The 18,822-nt window shown below is 38.5% G+C and overlaps 1 long non-coding RNA gene across 1 annotated transcript in view; it reads right to left on the bottom strand.

Annotated features, from left to right (window-relative positions):
• LOC125092336 (uncharacterized) overlaps positions 1 to 18,822 on the bottom strand; it is a 162,446-nt gene that overhangs the window by 19,793 nt on the left and 123,831 nt on the right. The window lies entirely within an intron of this gene.

Raw genomic sequence — 18,822 nt, 5'->3', positions numbered from 1 at the left:
GATCAGAGCAGAAATCAATGAAATAGAAACCAAAAAAACAATAGAACAACGAAACTAGGAGCTGGTTCTTTGAAAGAATTAATAAGATTGATAAACCCCTGGCCAGACTTCTCAAAAAGAAAAGAGAAAGGACCCAAATAAATAAAATCATGAATGAAAGAGGAGAGATCCAAACGAACACCAAAGAAATACAGACAATTATAAGAACATACTATGAGCAACTCTACGCCAACAAATTTGACAATCTGGAAGAAATGGATGCATTCCTAGAGACATGTAAACTACCACAACTGAACCAGGAAGAAATAGAAAGCCTGAACAGACCCATAACCAGTAAGGAGATTGAAACAGTCATCAAAAATCTCCAAACAAACAAAAGCCCAGGGCCAGACGGCTTCCCGGGAGAATTCTACCAAACATTTAAAGAAGAACTAATTCCTATTCTCCTGAAACTGTTCCAAAAAATATAAATAGAAGGAAAACTTCCAAACTCATTTTATGAGGCCAGCATCACCTTGATCCCAAAACCAGACAAGGATCCCATCAAAAAAGAGAACTACAGACCAATATCCTTGATGAACACAGCTGCAAAAATTATCGCCAAAATACTAGCCAGTAGGATTCAACAGTACATTAAAAGGATTATTCACCACGACCAAGTGGGATTTATTCCAGGGCTGCAAGGTTGGTTCAACATCCGCAAATCAATCAATGTGATACAACACATTAATAAAAGAAAGAACGAGAACCATATGATACTCTCCATAGATGCTGAAAAAGTATTGACAAAGTACAGCATCCCTTCCTGATCAAAACTCTTCAAAGTGTAGGGATAGAGGGTACATACCTCAATATTATCAAAGCCATCTATGAAAAACCCACCGCAAATATCATTCTCAATGGAGAAAAACTGAAAGCTTTTCCGCTAAGGTCAGGAACATGGCAGGGATGTCCGTTATCACCACTGCTATTCAACATAGTACTAGAAGTCATAGATTCAGCAATCAGACAACAAAAGGAAATTAAAGGCATCCAAATTGGCAAAGAAGAAGTCAAACTATCACTCTTTGCAGATGATATGATACTCTATGTGGAAAACCCAAAAGACTCCACTCCAAAACTGCTAGAACTTGTACAGGAATTCAGTAAAGTGTCAGGATATAAAATCAATGCACAGAAATCAGTTGCATTTCTCTACACCAACAAGAAGACAGAAGAAAGAGAAATTAAGGAGTCCATCCAATTTACAATTGCACCCAAAACTATAAGATACCCAGGAATAAACCTAACCAAAGAGACTAAGAATCTATACTCAGAAAAATATAAAGTACTCATGAAAGAAATTGAGGAAGACACAAAGAAATGGAAAAATGTTCCATGCTCCTGGATTGGAAGAATAAATATTGTGAAAATGTCTATGCTACCTAAAGCAATCTACACATTTAATGCAATTCCTATCAAAGTACCATCCATTTTTTTCAAAGAAATGGAACAAATAATCCTAAAATTTATATGGAACCAGAAAAGACCTCAAATAGCCAAAGGAATATTGAAAAAGAAGGCCAAAGTTGGTGGCATCACAATTCCGGACTTCAAGCTCTATTACAAAGCTGTCATCATCAAGACAGCATGGTACTGGCACAAAAACAGACACATAGATCAATGGAACAGAATAGAGAGCCCAGAAATGGACCCTCAACTCTATGGTCAACTCATCTTCGACAAAGCAGGAAAGAATGTCCAATGGAAAAAAGACAGCCTCTTCAATAAATGGTGTTGGGAAAATTGGACAGCCACATGCAGAAAAATGAAATTGGATCATTTCCTTACACCACACACGAAAATAGACTCAAAATGGATGAAGGATCTCAATGTGAGAAAGGAATCCATCAAAATCCTCGAGGAGAACACAGGCAGCAACCTCTTCAACCTCAGCCACAGCAACATCTTCCTAGGAACATCACCAAAGGCAAGGGAAGCAAGGGCAAAAATGAACTTTTGGGATTTTATCAAGATCAAAAGCTTTTGTACAGCAATGGAAACAGTGAACAAAACCAAAAGACAACTGACAGAATGGGAGAAGATATTTGCAAATGACATATCAGATAAAGGGCTAGTGTCCAAAATCTATAAAGAACTTAGCAAACTCAACACCCAAAGAACAAAGAATCCAATCAAGAAATGGGCAGAGGACATGAACAGACATTTCTGCAATGAAGACATCCAGATGGCCAACAGACACATGAAAAAGTGCTCCATATCACTCGGCATCAGGGAAATACAAATCAAAACCACCATGAGATATCACCTCACACCAGTCAGAATGGCTACAATTAACAAGTCAGGAAATGACAGATGCTGGCGAGGATGCGGAGAAAGGGGAACCCTCCTACACTGTTGGTGGGAATGCAAGCTGGTGCAACCACTCTGGAAAACAGCATGGAGGTTCCTCAAAATGTTGAAAATAGAACTACCCTATGACCCAGCAATTGCACTGCTGGGTATTTACCCTCAAGATACAAACGTAGTGATCCGAAGGGGCACGTGCACCGGAATGTTTATAGCAGCAATGTCTACAATAGCCAAACTATGGAAAGAACCTAGATGTCCATCTACAGACGAATGGATAAAGAAGATGTGGTATATATACACAATGGAATACTATGCAGCCATCAAAAGAAATGAAATCTTGCCATTTGTGACGACGTGGATGGAACTAGAGGTTATCATGCTTAGCGAAATAAGTCAATCGGAGAAAGACAACTATCATATGATCTCCCTGATATGAGGGAGAGGAGATGCAACATGGGGGGTTGATGGGGTAGGAGAAGAGTAAATGAAACAAGATGGGATTGGGAGGGAGACAAACCATAAGTGACTCTTAATCTCACAAAACAAACTGAGGGTTGATGGGGGGAGGGGGTTGGGAGAGGGGGGTGGGGTTATGGATATTGGGGAGGGTATGTGCTATGGTGAGTGCTGTGAAGTGTGTAAACCTGGCGATTCGCAGACCTGTACCCCTGGGGATAAAAATATATGTTTATAAAGCTGTAAAAAAAAAAGAAGAAGAAAAAAGAAAGGATGAATCCCCAAGTTTTGTAGCAACATGGACGGGACTGGAAGAGATTATGCTGAGTGAAATAAGTCAAACAGAGAGAGTCAATTATCATATGGTTTCACTTATTTGTGGAGCATAACAAATAGCATGGAGGACAAGGGGAGATGGAGAGGAGAAGGGAGTTGAGGGAAATTGGAAGGGGAGGTGAACCATGAGAGACTATGGACTCTGAAAAACGATCTGAGAATTTTGAAGGGGTTGGGGGTGGGAGGTTGGGTGCACCAGGTGGTGGGTATTGTAGAGGGCACGGATTGCATGGCGCACTGGGTGTGGTGCAAAAATAATGAATACTGTTATGCTGAAAAAATAAAAAAATTTAAAAAAATAAAATAAATAAAATAAAAAAATTCCAGCAAAGAATATTTTAAAAGCCTATATGATTAATCACTATTCTTGCTACACTTAGGTAAATAATCAGGCCAACTTTATTAAAACTACTCTTATTTTATAAACAAATTGTCTTAATTTAGCTATCTTTGGTAAAAATGAGGGTGATTATAGAGAGAAAAATTATGTTTCAGTAACACTTCTTTGTAAATATTAGTTTCTAATACAACTCATTATAAACTGGACTAGATCCTCATTTCTTCTTCTTTCCTCCAATGCTCAGCTACAACTGTTGCAGAATATCTTTTCCTTTAGTGCTCACAGTTATTGGTTATGTTGCTTCAAAGAATGAAGAGGTAGACCAGACAAAGAGTGGTGGGAAGCAAAGCATATTTTACTGAGCAACAGTACTAGCTCCCCAAGAGAAAGGAGACCTGAGAGGGTTGCAACTGGAATTTCTAAGTCTAGGGTGTTTTATACGCTCTTTGGTGCAGGTTGTTTCAGTCTGATTAACCCTCCATATGCCTGTCACCCAATCAGGTTTTTGTCCACAGTATCATCTACATATTAGGTAGTTGTTCATATAGGAAAGTGTGGAGGATTCCTTCCAGGGTGGCATAAAATCCTTTTAAGGGTGGTTTCCTCTTAAGGTTGGGGACCCCTGTCCCTGCCTTCATTTCTTTCAACTATCCTCCATTAAAAAATCTCCAAACTAAAATTTTTAATTTTTATCCCACTTTTCTGACTTAAAATCGTTTGAGAATACTTCCCTTTTTCCTGAAAACATGCAAACTAAGTATGAATCACCTGATGTAAGTTTCAGAGAAATCACAATGGTTCACATATAAACAATGATTAGACCTGTTGCTCTATGGGCCATGCAGAGATCACCAGAGACATTTCAACTACAAACCAAGAAGATCTATCAGATTTCCACTGCCCCCTTTCATTCTGTTGGAAGAGACTACAAGCATAGCATCTGGAAATCATGACTGGCTGGCCTAAATACTCAGAAGTTGATTTGTAATTTAATCTAAATGTTACCCATTGTTCTTCTTTTGTCCCTATAGAAATGTCCCTTATTTAATATTTTATTACTTAAATCATAGGCCTAACTTTGAAAGCACAGCTGAATTACTGCCTCCTGAAATGAGTTTAACTGAACTGACCTACTATAAGGATTAAGAGACTGGTTCAACAAATGGAACAATCTACCTGCTCAACTTTAAATGTGTGTGAAACTTCAAAAGAAATTTCAGAAGAGAGGACTATAGGGGTCAAGGGAAGGCCACTCCAAAATGTACCACTTTGGCCTATTGTTTATCTTAAATAAAAGTGCTTGAGAAATAGTTCAAGAAAGACACTCTGTTACTCCTCTGTCCCAATGAAAATGGGAAATAAATCTCCCATGTGAAAGTATATACCTATACCTACACCTATACCTATACCAAGAAGTTAAAAGATATCCTTATCATCAGAGATAGGAAATCTAGAGCAAAGAAGGCTATATAAACAATGCTGGTTATTTTTTGCTAACCTCCCACCCCAGCTAAATTCTACTTAGAATTTCTTACTAATTGAAGCTCTTAAAGTTAAGTTTCTTTGTCTTGTCACTCCCTCACAGATTTATTGTCTCTTTGTCTGTAAAGTATAAAAACTGCTTGACTTGGTCATTTCTTTGGGTGTCAGTTTCATTATTGGACCTCCATTGTACATATACTGAAACATTGTTTTTTGTTTCTCCTATTAACTTTTCTAATTTCAATTTAATCCGTATTCCAGCTGGAAGACCTTGAAGGATAGAAGAAGATTTTTTTTTCTTTCCCTATAAGTATTACCTATTGTTAATATTTACTGTAATTCATGGCCTCTTCTAGTTGAAAACTAATGACCACACTGTATTTAGAAAACCTGAATTAGTAATTGAACGCTTCAACTGTGATTCCAACCTACTCAACCTCCACATGTCCCTACAGTGTTGAAATTAATGCTTTTACTATGGTCTTATAGGTCATTCTGTCCTGTTTGACTGACTTGACAGCTGTTATGTTTGGACCATATATTCCAATATGGCCCCACAATAAGCTACCTGGGAACTGTCACCAACACCAATTCTAAACCATTAAAAATGTTGTTCTTTATGTATTATACCTACCATAGTCTGTACTCTCACTACATTAGACAAGATGGACTGACTTATTTGATAACTAGAGCTTTTCAGTGTCTTCTATGCTAAGTACCAAAACTAGCATTGGTGGAAACTCTAAATAAGGCTTAAGTCTTCATAAGTCCAACCCTATCTTCTGAAAAGAACTATATATTACAAACATTCATAGACAGAGGGGTCAGGGTCTGGTTAAATGTTCTTAGTCCTGGGGAGGAGTCAAGATGGTGGAGGAGTAGCAGCCTGAGATGACAGCAGGTAGCAGGAGATCAGCTAGATAGTTTATCAAACCATTCTGAACATCTACAAATCCAACAGGAGATTGAAGAGAAGAAGAGCAGCAATTCTAGAAACAGCAAATCGACCACTTTCTGAAAGCTAGGACCTGTGGAGGGGTGAATCCAAAGTGATAGGAAGATAGACCCCGGGGGGAGGGGCTGGCTCCCAGCAAGTGGTGGAGCAATGGAGCACAAAATCAGAACTTTTAAAAGTCAGCTCCACTGAGGGATATTGCTCCAGAGGCTAAGCAGGGATGGAGCCCTCATGGGGACAGCATGATCTCAGGTCCCACAGGGTCACAGAAGGATCGGGGTGTCTGAGTATCACAGAGCTCACGGGTATTAGAGAGGGGAAGCCAGCTACAGAGATGAAGCCAAGGAGTGAGCTTTCAACTCAGGGTTACCTTAAACTGTGATCCATGGCACAGGGAGGCCACTGCTGTGTGAGCAGGGACCCCACAAGTGACAGATCTGGGGAGACCCCATGGAAGAGCAGCAGCGATCTGCTGTGTTGGAGACTCCAAATGGGGCTGTATGCCAGAGACAGAGATGCTCAGTCACAGGCTGGGTGAACTCAGCCCATAGCCAGAGGCCAGGAGACAGGAATGATTGAGCGCTTTTCTATGAGGGCACACTGAGGAGTGGAGCCCCGAGCCCTTGGCTCCTCCTGGCAAGAGACTGAGAGGCCGCCACTTTCATTCCCATCCTCCATAACTCTCTGGAAAGCATTCAGGGAACAAAAACTCCTAAGAGTGAACCAGAGCAGATTACGTAGCCAGGACCCTGGCAAGGGCGGAGCAATTCTGCCTCGGGCAAAGACACTTGAAAATCATGGCAACAGGCCCCTCACCCAGAAGATCAGCAAGAAATCCAGCCAAGACCAAGCTCACTTATCAAGGAGAACAGCAGAATTCCAGATGAGGAGAAAGCAAAGCATGGAATTCATGACTTTCTCCCTACGATTCCTTAGTCTTGCAAAGTTAACTTTTTTTATTTTATTTTTTCTTATTCTAATTTTTTAACTTTTACTCTTTCCTCTCTTAACATTTTTTAACTAGTTTATCTTAACAATACCTTTCATTAAAAAAAAATCTTTTTGAACCTTCATTATTATAGTAAAATTTTATCCTTCCTTGTATCTAACTTTATCTTTTGTATATACACAGGGGTTTTTCTTCTAAAAAATTTTGGGATACAACTTCTTCAAATAGATCAAAATATACCCTAAATCTAGCACAGAACTTTGTACTAGAGCTTCTTTTTACACCGTTTCTTCCCCCCACGACTTGGGGTCTCTTCTGATTTGGTAAACTCACAATTTTCTGGGGTCTTTGCCACCCTTTTAGTATTTAATTCTCTCCTTCAAAAATTCTTATCTGGATAAAATGACAAGGCAGAAAAATTCACGACAAAAGAAAGAAACAAGAGGCAGTACTGAATACTAGGGACCTAATCAATACAGACATCGGTAATATATCAGATCTAGAGTTCAGAATAACAATTATCAAGCTGCTAGCTGGTCTCAAAAAAAGGCATGGAAGATACTGGAGAAACCCTGTCTGGAGAAATAAAAGCCCTTTTTGGAGAAATAAAATAACTAAAATCTAAACAAGCAGAAATCAAAAAAGCTGTTAATGAGATACAATGAAAAATGGAGGCTCTTACTGCTAGGATAAATGAGACAGAAGAGAGAATTAGTGATATAGAAGACCGAATGACAGAGAATAAAGAAGCAGAGCAAAAGAGAGACAAACAACTACTGGACCATGAGGGGAGAATTTCCCTAATATGGCAAAGGGAACAAGCATCAAAACCCAAGAGGCACAGGGAACCCCCCTCAAAATAAACAAGAATAGTTCCACATGCCGTCATCTAATAGTAAAACTTACTAGTCTTAGTGACAAAGAGAAAATCCTGAAAGCAGCCCAGGACAAAAAGTCTGTAATATACGATGGTAAAAATATTAGATTGGCAACAGACTTATCCACAGAAACCTGGCAAGCCAGAAAGAATGGGGATGATATATTCAGAGCACTAAACGAGAAAAATATGCAGCCAAGAATACTATTTCCAGCTAGGCTATCATTGAAAATAGAAGGAGAGATAAAAAGCTTCCAGGACAAACAAAAACTAAAAGAATTTGTAAACACCAAACCAACTCTACAGGAAATATTGAAAGAGGTCCTCTAAGCAAAGAGAGAGCCTAAAAGTAGTAGACTAGAAAGGAACAAAGACAATATACAGTAACAGTCACCTTACGTGAACTCATATCTCTCAATAGTTACCCTGAATGTAAATGGATGAAATGCCCCAACCTAACGACACAGGGTATCAGAATGGATAAAAAAAATAAAACCCATTGATATGCTGCCTACAAGAAACTCATTTTAGACCCAAAGACACCTCCAGATTTAAAGTGAGGGGGTGGAAAACAATTTACCATGCTAAGGGACATCAAAAGATAGCTGGAGTGGCAATCCTTGTATCAGATAAACTAGATTTTAAGCCAAAGATTATAATAAGAGATGAGGAAGGATACTCTATCATACTCAAAAGGTCTGTCCAGCAAGAAGATCTAACAATTTTAAATATCTATGGCCCTAACATGGGAGCAGCCAACTATATAAACCAATTAATAACAAAATCATAGAAACACATAGACAATGATACAATAATAGTTGGGGACTGTAACACCCCCCTCACTGAAATGGACAGATCATACAAACAAAAGATCAACAAGGAAATAAAGGCCTTAAATAACACACTGGACCAGATGGACATCATAGATATTTTCAGAACATTCCATCCCAAAGCAACAGAGTACACATTCTTCTCTAGCGCACATGGAACATCCTCCAGAATAGATCACATCCTGGGTCACAAATGAGGTCTCAACCAGTACCAAAGATGGGATCATTCCCTGCATATTTTCGGACCACAATTCTCTGAAGCTAGAACTCAATCACAAGAGGAAAGTTGGAAAGAACTCAAATACATGGAGGCTAAAGAGCATCCTACTAAAGAATGAATGGGACAACAGAACCAGGAAGAAATGGAAAATCTGAACAGACCCATAACCAGTAGGTAGATTGAAGCAGTCATCAAAAATCTCCCAACAAACATGAGCTCAGAGTCAGAGAGCTTCCCAGCGGAATTCTACCCAACATTTAAAGAATTAATTCCTATGCTCGCTTCGGCAGCACATATACTAAAGAATTAATTCCTATTCTCCTGAAACTGTTCCAAAAAAATAGAAATGGAAGGAAAACTTCCAAACTCATTTTATGAGGCCAGCATTACCTTGACCCCAAAACCAGACAAAGATCCCATCAAAAAAGAAAATGACAGACCAATATCCTTGATGAACACTGATGTGAAAATTCTCTCCAAAATATTAGCCAATAGGATCTAAGAGTACATTAAAAGGATTATTCACCATGACCAAGTGGGATTTATTCCAGGGCTGCAAGGTTGGTTCAACATGCAAATCAATCACTGTGATACAATACATTAATGAAAGAAAGAACAAGAATCATATGATACTCTCAACAGTGCTGAAAAAGCATTTGACAAAGTACAGCATCCTTTCTTGATCAAAACTCTTCAAAGTGTAGGGAAAGAGGGTACATACCTCAATATCCTCAAAGCCATCTATGAAAAACCCACAGCGAGTATTGTTCTCAAGGGGGAAAAACTGAGAGCTTTTTCCCTAAGGTCAGGAACACGGCAGGGCTGTCCACTATCACCACTGCTATTCAACATAATACTAGAAGTCCCAGCCTCAGCAATCAGACAACAAAAATAATTTAAAGGCATCCATATTGGCAAGGAAGAAGTCAAACTATCATTCCCTGCAGATGATATGATACTTTATGTGGAAAACCAAAAAGACTCCACTCCAAATCTGCTAGAACTTGTACAGGAATTCAGTAAAGTGTAAGGATATAAAATCAATGCACACAAGTCAATTGCATTTCTATATACCAACAACAAGACAGAAGAAAGAGAAATTAAGGAGTCCATCCCATTTACAATTGCACCCAAAACCGTAAGACACTTAGGAATAAACCTAACCAAAGAGGCAAAGAATCTGTACTCAAAAACCATAAAGTACTCATGAAAGAAATAGAGGAAGACACAAAGAAATGGGAAAATGTTCCATGCTCATGGATTGGAAGAACAAATATTTTGAAAATGTCTATGCTACCTAAAGCAATCTACACATTTAATGCAATTCCTATCAAAGTACCATCCATTTTTTTCAAAGAAATGGAACAAATAATCCTAAAATTTATGTGGAACCAGAAAAGACCTCCAATAGCCAGACAAATGTTGAAAAAGAAAGCCAAAGTTGGTGGCTTTAGAGAGGGGAAGCTCTTTTACAAAGCTGACATCATCAAGACAGTATGGTACTGGCACAAAAACAGACATATAGATCAATGGAAAAGAATAAAAACCCAGAAATAGACCCTCAACTCTATGGTCAACAAATCTTTGACAAAGCAGGAAAGAATGTCCAATGGAAAAAAGTCAGTCTCTTCAACAAATAGTGTTAGGAAAATTGGACAGACACAGGCAAAAAAAAATGAAACTGGACCATTTCCTTTCACCACACATGAAAATAGACTCAAAATGGATAAAGGACCTCAATGTGAGAAGGGGATCCATCAAAATACTTGAGGAGGGGGCGCCTGGGTGGCTCAGTGGGTTAAAGCCTCTGCCTTCAGCTCAGGTCATGATCCCGGGGTCCTGGGATCGAGCCCCGTATCGGGCTCTCTGCTTAGCGGGGAGCCTGCTTCCCTTCCTCTCTCTGGCTGCTTCTCTGCCTACCTGTGATCTCTGTCTGTCAAATAAATAAATAAAATCTTTAAAAAAAAAAAAATACTTGAGGAGAATACAGGCAGCAACCTCTTTGACCTCAGCGGCAGCAACTTCTTCCTAGGAACATCACCAAAGGCAAGGGAAGCAAGGGCAAAAATGAACTATTGGGACTTCATCAAGATAAAAATCTTTGGTACAACAAAGGAAACAGTCAACAAAACCAAAAGACAACTGACAGAGTAGGAGAAGATATCTGCAAACAACATCAGATAAAGGGCTAGTATCTACCCAATCTATAAAGAACTTATCAATCTCAACACATAAGAACAAATAATCCAATCAAGAAATGGGCAGAAGACATGAACAGACATTTCTGCAATGAAGACATCCAGATGGCCAACAGGCACATGAAAAAGTGCTCCACATCACTCAGCATCAGGGAAATACAAATCAAAACCACAATGAGATATCACCTCACACCAGTCAGAATGGCTAAATTAACAAGTCAGGGAATGACAGATGCCGGCGAGGATGTAGAGAAAGGGGGACCCTGCTACACTGTTGGTGGAAATGCAAACGAGTGCAAGCACTCTGGAAAACAGCATGGAGGTTCCTCAAGAAGTTGAAAATAGAGCTACCCTATGACCCAGCAATCGCTCTACTGGGTATTTAACCTAAAGATACAAATGTAGTGATCTGAATGGGCACATGCACCAGAATGTTTATAGCAGCAATGTCCACAATAGCCAAACTATGAAAAGAACCTAGATGTCCATCAGCAGATGAATGGATAAAGAAGTGGTATATATATACAATGGAATACTATGCAGCCATCAAAAGAAATGAAATCTTGCCATTTGCGACAACATGGATGGAACTAGAGGGTATTACGCTTAGCAAAACAAGTCAATCAGAGAACGACAATTATCATATGATCTCCCTGATATGAGGAAGCTGAGAGGCAATGTGGGGTGTTTGGGGGGTAGGGAAGGAATAAATGAAACAAGATGGTATTGGGAGGGAGACAAACCATAAGAGACTCTTAATCTCCCAAAACAAACTGAGGGTTGCCAGGGGAAGGGGGAGGAAGGAGAGGGTGGATGGGTTATGGACATTGGGGAAGGTATGTGCGATGGTGAGTGCTGTGAAGTGTCAACCTGGCGATTCACAGACCTGTACCGCTGGCGCTAATAATGCATCATATGTTAATTAAAAAATTTTAAAAAATGTTCTTAGTCCTAAACCTGGTATTTTATAATCTTAGATTGACAGTTTTTTTTTTAATTTGACACAGGGAAAACAAGGGAGAAAGACACAGAGCAAACACAAGCAGGGAGAACTGCAGGCTTCCTGTGGAGCAGGGAGCCCCATGTGGGGCTCAATCCCAGGGCCCTGGGATCATGACTCCAGCTGAAGGCAGCCACTTAACTGACTGAGTCACCCAGGTGCCCCAGATTGACAGTTGTTGATCAGCTACTAATAATGGCCTCTTGGCCATCTTCGGGAAACAAACATCTTTAGGCCCTAAGATAAAGATTCTAGGTCAGCAGGGGTACAGTCAAGTCATTCATAAAAGAATCAACAATTCCAAATGAAAAACTTCTTCATTAAATAAAGATCACCAGTGTTTCCTGGAGGTTTTCAGATACTACCAATGTTTCACCCCACTCTATCCCTATAGAACACTCTCATTTATCCTGAATGTTCAACTTGCTAGGTATAAAACCTTTCCTGGACCTTGTGGCCTGGTGGGAAGGATATCCCTGTGGAAGACTCTGCCTTTCATCTTTGGTATGTGACAAAATGAGTTAATACCTCCAACCATGACAATGAGAGGACACCCTGTCTCTCATCATTAATCCAAGGGAGGAGAGACAAAGGGCTTTTATGAGTTTCCTATTTATCTTAACTTCTTTTTCCCTATTATCAAGGTTGTTAGTATTCTCCAATTTTTTTAAATTAAAGAAATAAAGATTCTGGAAATCAACAATTCAGTTCTATGGTTAAGAGAAATTCTGTGTCAGATGCCCTATTGTGTTTCATTAATAATAGTAATTTAACAAGTTTAAGGAATGATTAATCCATCTGATTGTAAATGTGACTCTTTATTCAAATTACTGAGATTTATCTTCTGTCAGGGTTCAAAACCAAGAATGATTCTGTAATAGCCTATTATTTTATTAGCATATGTATTTAGTTCACTGTTAAATATAATAGGCTTAAGAATTTTTATTTTATTTTTGTATGCTGAAATTTGACAACTCTAATGGATATTTCAAGGGAACACTCAGTCCTTGGTAAAACTTTTATTAGTTTACTTATAGCTTTGAGTAATAATTTCAGTTTTGTACCTAGGACACTGTAATTATAGGATATTGGTGTACTTGAAAGCCATAGGAAAGCAGTTTTTTTCCCTTTCTACAAGTGTATCTAAAAGAGAGAAATAAATATTACATGTGAGTTATTTAAATAAATGTGAAATTTCCTTTGATAACAACATCAGTCTTCAAAAACAAAACAAAAAAAACCTTACTCATTGATTGAAAGTCTTTGCCACCTCTATTGACCTTAAATGACAATAACAAAGTTATTAAGTTTCTTTTAGAATATTAAAAAATAAACAGTTTGGAATCTGATTTATTTTGCCTAAAACACTTAATTTTTTTGAATATTGCTGCTGTCATATAATCTGTTTCAACAAAATTTTTGTTGAAATTTCTATTAAAAGCAAATTCTTACTTGCATGGAGTTTCTGAAAGTCATTCGGATCGAAAGCAGTATTTTCTGCATTCATATGGCAGGTTTTAAAAAAAAATTTGGCTTTGTGGTGTGATTTCTTAGAACAACTGCTATGCAAAACACTTTCAATTTATTGAGGCTTAAAATACTATACAGGAGGAAGGCTAAAACAACTAATGAACTTGAAAAGTCAATACAGGTAACCCCTGCCTTTCAAAAGTTCATGGTGTGTCACTTTGCTTTTACTAAAGACTTGCATTAGTATCTGTTTTTGCTAACTGAAAGAAATCTAAAGAGGATTTTTGTTTTTATGAAGAACCACAAAAAGTGAAAATAGCATTCTGAATTTGTTTTGCAGTGAGCTATTGGAAGAGGCAGCAGTACACCTAAGTGGTGGAAGTGGCTCCACAGAGTTCTTTCCTGGGGTATACTCAGTATACATCTAGCCACCCCAGCTTTGAACTGTATGGGATTTGTGCTTTATCTTGATTTATTTTGAACATAAGTTATCAAAAAACCCGAAGAGAGGTTATTTTTTGGACTGGAAATGCTCAAAATTTCTTACGTATAAATTAAAGTAATTGTTTTTTTGCTTTAGGTCATTTTGGCTTACAAAAGGTTTCATAGGAATTCCTTACTTCCAGATAGCTGGGAAAACCTGTACACTAAATTAGAAAGAAAAATGAAGAAAATAAAATCAAAATGGAGAGCACTGAAAACAACATTCATGTCATGCTCTTTAGGGTAGAGTACAACATGATAGCTTATGGTTTGTGAAATAAAGTGATTAAACTGAGGATATATAATTTCTAAATTTTAAAGCAAGGAAAAAACAAAGTATTTCCAATTTCTTTAGGATTGCCTTTAACTTCATTTGGTTTTGAACCATGTTTTAAACATCTTATCAAGTGGCTCCTGAGTGGCTCAGTCAGTTAAGCAGCTGCCTTCAGCTCAGGTCATGATCTCAGGGTCCTGAGATCCAGCACCACATGGGGCTCCCTACTCAATGGGCAACCTGCTTCTCCCTCTCCACCACTTGTGCTCTCTTGTTTGTTCTCTCTCTCTTAAATAAATAAAATCTAAATAAATATCTTATCAAAGTGCAGTATAAGCAGTTTCAATAAGACAGTCATCAATACTGTGCACTAAAACTTCACTAGGTGACTGATGTCAGCCTTCTGTGACCTCAGGGAGAAACCAAGAGCAAGAAGAACTAGAAAGCCAGTTAAATGGAGGCATGTAGGCAATATTTTTGAACAGTCAGATGTGAGAGAAACATACTGTATTAGGACAACCTAATGGTCTATCTCATGTCTATGTGGAAATCAGTAAATAAGCCTTACAGAGCAAATTATACCTATGATATACCTTGGAGAAGTGTTTTCAGGCATGTATATCCCTTCCCCTTTTTGCACATAATTCCCTATAAATGGACAAACTTCAAAGCAGTTCTTTCAGAGCAATATGAAATACTGTCTCCTCAGTTTTTTTTTTTAATCAGTGGGGTTTTTTAAAAATATTTTATTTATTTATTCAACAGAGAGAGAGATCACAAGTAGGCAGAGAGGCAGGCAGAGAGAGAGAGAGGGGAGGGGAAGCAGGCTTCCTGCTGAGCAGAGAGCCCGATGCGGGGCTCGATCCCAGGACCCTGGGATCATGACCTGAGCCGAAGGCAGAGGCTTAACCCACTGAGCCACCCAGGCGCCCCTTAATCAGCGGTTTTAATCCTCAGTAAGACCATTAAGCATTTACTAACCTATTTTGACATTGCCTTTTTTAGTCAACAATTTGGGAACCATAGAGGGACCCCAGAAGAGATGCCACATTCTTCTCTGAACTCCATGAGAAACTGGAAACGTGGTCCCAGCACCAGCCGCTTGGGTTCACCTGACTTGGATGGAGCCAAGGTAACTGGGTAAACCCTTTCTGGGAACCCTACCTCCCTATGTGGTAGAAAGTCCAGAGCCTTATTTGTTGTTTACTTTTTCCTGTGAAGTCAGGAAATGATAGTATTCTGTGTATGACACAGATTTCAGGTCTTATCTTCGTTGGCTCCATTCTGTGTAGAGTACAGGTTGCACGTCTATTGGAGGAATGAATCCTCATTCCAGAAATTTAAAAATTTTTAAATTTTTCACAGTATTGCCAATTTGAATGCTCAGTACTACAATTGCATAGATGATATTCTGAATGAATTGGAAGACAAGAGACATTAGCTCCTCTCATCAAAGAGTGGTGGAGGTTAACCTCATGCCATGTAGCAGTCCCATAGGGATTCTCATTTGTGATACAAATTATTTAGTTGCTCTGACAGGGAATGCATATGACAGCTGGATACTCAGCTTTCTGAGCCCTTTTGATACAGCTAGGCTCAACCAAGAGATAACTGAGACACAAAGTAAATACTATCAACCAACACCAGGATGACACCTGGAGGAATGGTATCCCTCTCATCAACACATGGACAACTAAAATCCCTTAGGTAGTGCTGAACACCCAAACCCACTAGGATGGGAGATCAACCATCACAATGGGAGAAATGGGATGGAGAACCACCTTTCTAGACTCTAGCTGCATTCATTCATCCTTAACACACATGGATCATACATTTTCAAGTTCATTAAAAAATGGAAAATTATACTAGCGATAATTTTAACACTCAAGTGGCCTAAATGAGGATCCTTTGAAGTACCTAATTAGTTTATCTGCCCATCTAACTCAAAAGAGCCAGCTATTCAACTGAACAACCAAGTGGGAGGCATAGTTTGACTGGTATTTGGAAGCTTCTAAGAGAACACTGACAAGATGCTATCTATGTAACTAACTATTAAGAAACTTTCTGAAAACTGACAAAATTGAGCTCAAAATGAACAACTCCTGAAGTAATTCTAAATGCTTCATCTCCTACTTATTCTTTAAATGAGCTTCTAGGGAACTAGGCATTAAAATCAAAGCCCCATCTCCTCACCATGCTAAGGCAATTAGGGCTCCATCGTCAAGAGTTGGCCAGACTGAAGGTGATATTCAGAGTCTGGTAGCAATTTTTTAAGGCCTTCTCCCCTAAGTTGAAATTAGAACTATGTACTCAGAGGGGAAGAAGCAAAACAGATGGATAAATCAATCTAGAATGTCCTTTAATTTGCAACCCAAGTCTTTGAAGGATTAAAAGCAACTGCCCTTACCTTACAAATCTTTGCAAAACTAGTAATACGGCCCCAGAAATAATTCAAAGTTCTTCAATCTGTCCTTTTCACCAATCTTCAGAACTCCCCTATTTATCTCAAAAGCCTTATAACCTCTTTGGGAACTCTTATCTAGAGCATTTCTTATTCCTAAAACTGAAAGGGAAAACAAAGAAAAAGAAACCTTTAAAAAAAATGCAAATGGCTTTAGAAGCTCCCTTGCCCAAAATCTAGCCCAAAGTTTCCTTAAGGTTACTTGTCAAGGATAAATACAAATCTAAAGTGTCCTCTCCACAAATGTTAACCGAAGAAGGATTTAGCCATCTGAACAGGTGACTTTAAATTATTCTATCTGCCAGAAAGGCAGTCTGGATCCAACTCTTGTTTTATAAACTAGAGAGTTCTGCCTTACCATTCTGGTCTTATGGCTGGAAATTTTAAACCATGATTATAAGGTTTTTGTTTGTGTCTGTCAGCACATATTATAGGTATGTGGTATTTTCTATTGTCATATGGTTTTACTAAAATTAATTTGTTAATGAGCTCTATTTAACTGCCTTAAAAAATTAAGCACTTATATGAATCTCAAAATACAATAGCACTAACCCAAATTAGTTCCAAGTTCACATGATCTAAGATTAATCCTTAACAAAGCTAACTGAAATGTGTTAGTTTAATTAAAAGAAATGGGGTTTTAGAACTGTCAGCATTAGAACTAATACTTTTGTTCTACCTAGGTTTACTAAAGTCAAATAAACTCAGGTTACACCTGTTACATTATTTGTCAACAAGAACAACAACTTAAAGATGATGGTTAGCTGACATTTTCATGACTAAACATAATTAAGAACAAGTGAATTAAACAGAGAATTAAATTTTATGAATTTTTAGCAATATTGGTGTCCATCCAAATCTTTTCTTTTTGGTTACTTAAAACCTTAGAGTTTTGCTAAGATAAGTAACATGATGGATAGTCATTAAATATCTAGATCCATTTCCAAATAAGAAAAAATACTGAAGTATAGTTATCAAACATAGGCTTAATCTACTTTTGGCTTCCTACTACAGAGAAATTAAAAATACTTGTGCCAGTTAATTAACACACTTTGTTCTCTATTGAAGGACTGTACTGTGAAGAATCATAGTTTCTAAAAATTATGAAATATAATCATGAATTTTCAATCTAACAAATCCTAATGTAACTGTTCACAATTACTTACTATTCAATTTCACTAAAAATTACAGTTCCTAAAGAGTTAAGCATTCTACTAAAGGTAATTGACACTACTGGAAAATAATAAGGGAAATAATCATATGCAAGGAAGGTCAAATATGTGTGCTTGCTTAAAAAGGGGGGTATGAAGAATGGGAATACGCTTTAGATCTAGAGGGTAAAACACTAAGTGAAATAAGTCAGAGAAAGACAAACACCATATGATTTTACTCATATGTGGAATTTAAGAAAGAAAACATATGAACAAATTAAAAAGAAAAATAAAAGGTTAGTTAACTGGGAGAAGAGTCAAGATGGCTGAGAGGAGTAGACTGAGATGACATCAGGTCGCAAGAGATCAGCTAGATAGTTATCAAACCATTCTGAACATCTACAAATGCAACAGTAGATCAGACAGAAGAAGAACAGCAATTCTAGAAACAAAATTGACCACTTTCTGAAAGGTAGGACATATGGAGAAGTGAATATGAAGTGAAGGGAAGATAGACCGTGAGGGAAGGGGCCGGCTCCCGTCAAGCAGTGGAGCAATGGAGCACAAAATCAGAACTTTTAAAAAGTCTGCTCCACTGAGGGACATCACTCCAGAGGCCAAGCAAGGGTGGAGTGCTTGCAGGGAAAATGCGATCTCGACCATGGGGTCACAGAAGGATTGGGGGTGTCTCAGTGTAGCAGAGCTTGCAGGTATTGGAGCGGGGAAGCCAGCTACAGAGACAGAGCTGAGCAGTGAGCTTTCAGCTCCAGGTTACCTTAAACCGTGATCCACAGCACAGTGAGGCCACTGCTCTTTGAGCAGGGACCCCACAAGTGGCAGATTCAGGGTAACCCACCTTCCTTCTCTGGAGGCAGGAATCTGCTGGGTTTGGAGACTCCAAACAGGGCTGTGTGCCAGAGACAGAAAGGCTTGTTCACAGGCCAGGTGAGCTCAGAGCGTAGCTGGAGACTAGGGAGACAGAAGTGAT

Source organism: Lutra lutra, chromosome X, assembly GCF_902655055.1.
Source record: "Lutra lutra chromosome X, mLutLut1.2, whole genome shotgun sequence".
Classification (NCBI taxonomy): domain Eukaryota; kingdom Metazoa; phylum Chordata; class Mammalia; order Carnivora; family Mustelidae; genus Lutra; species Lutra lutra.
The sequence above is the reverse complement of the archived record's forward strand: the minus strand, read 5'-3'. Positions and strand labels throughout refer to the sequence as shown.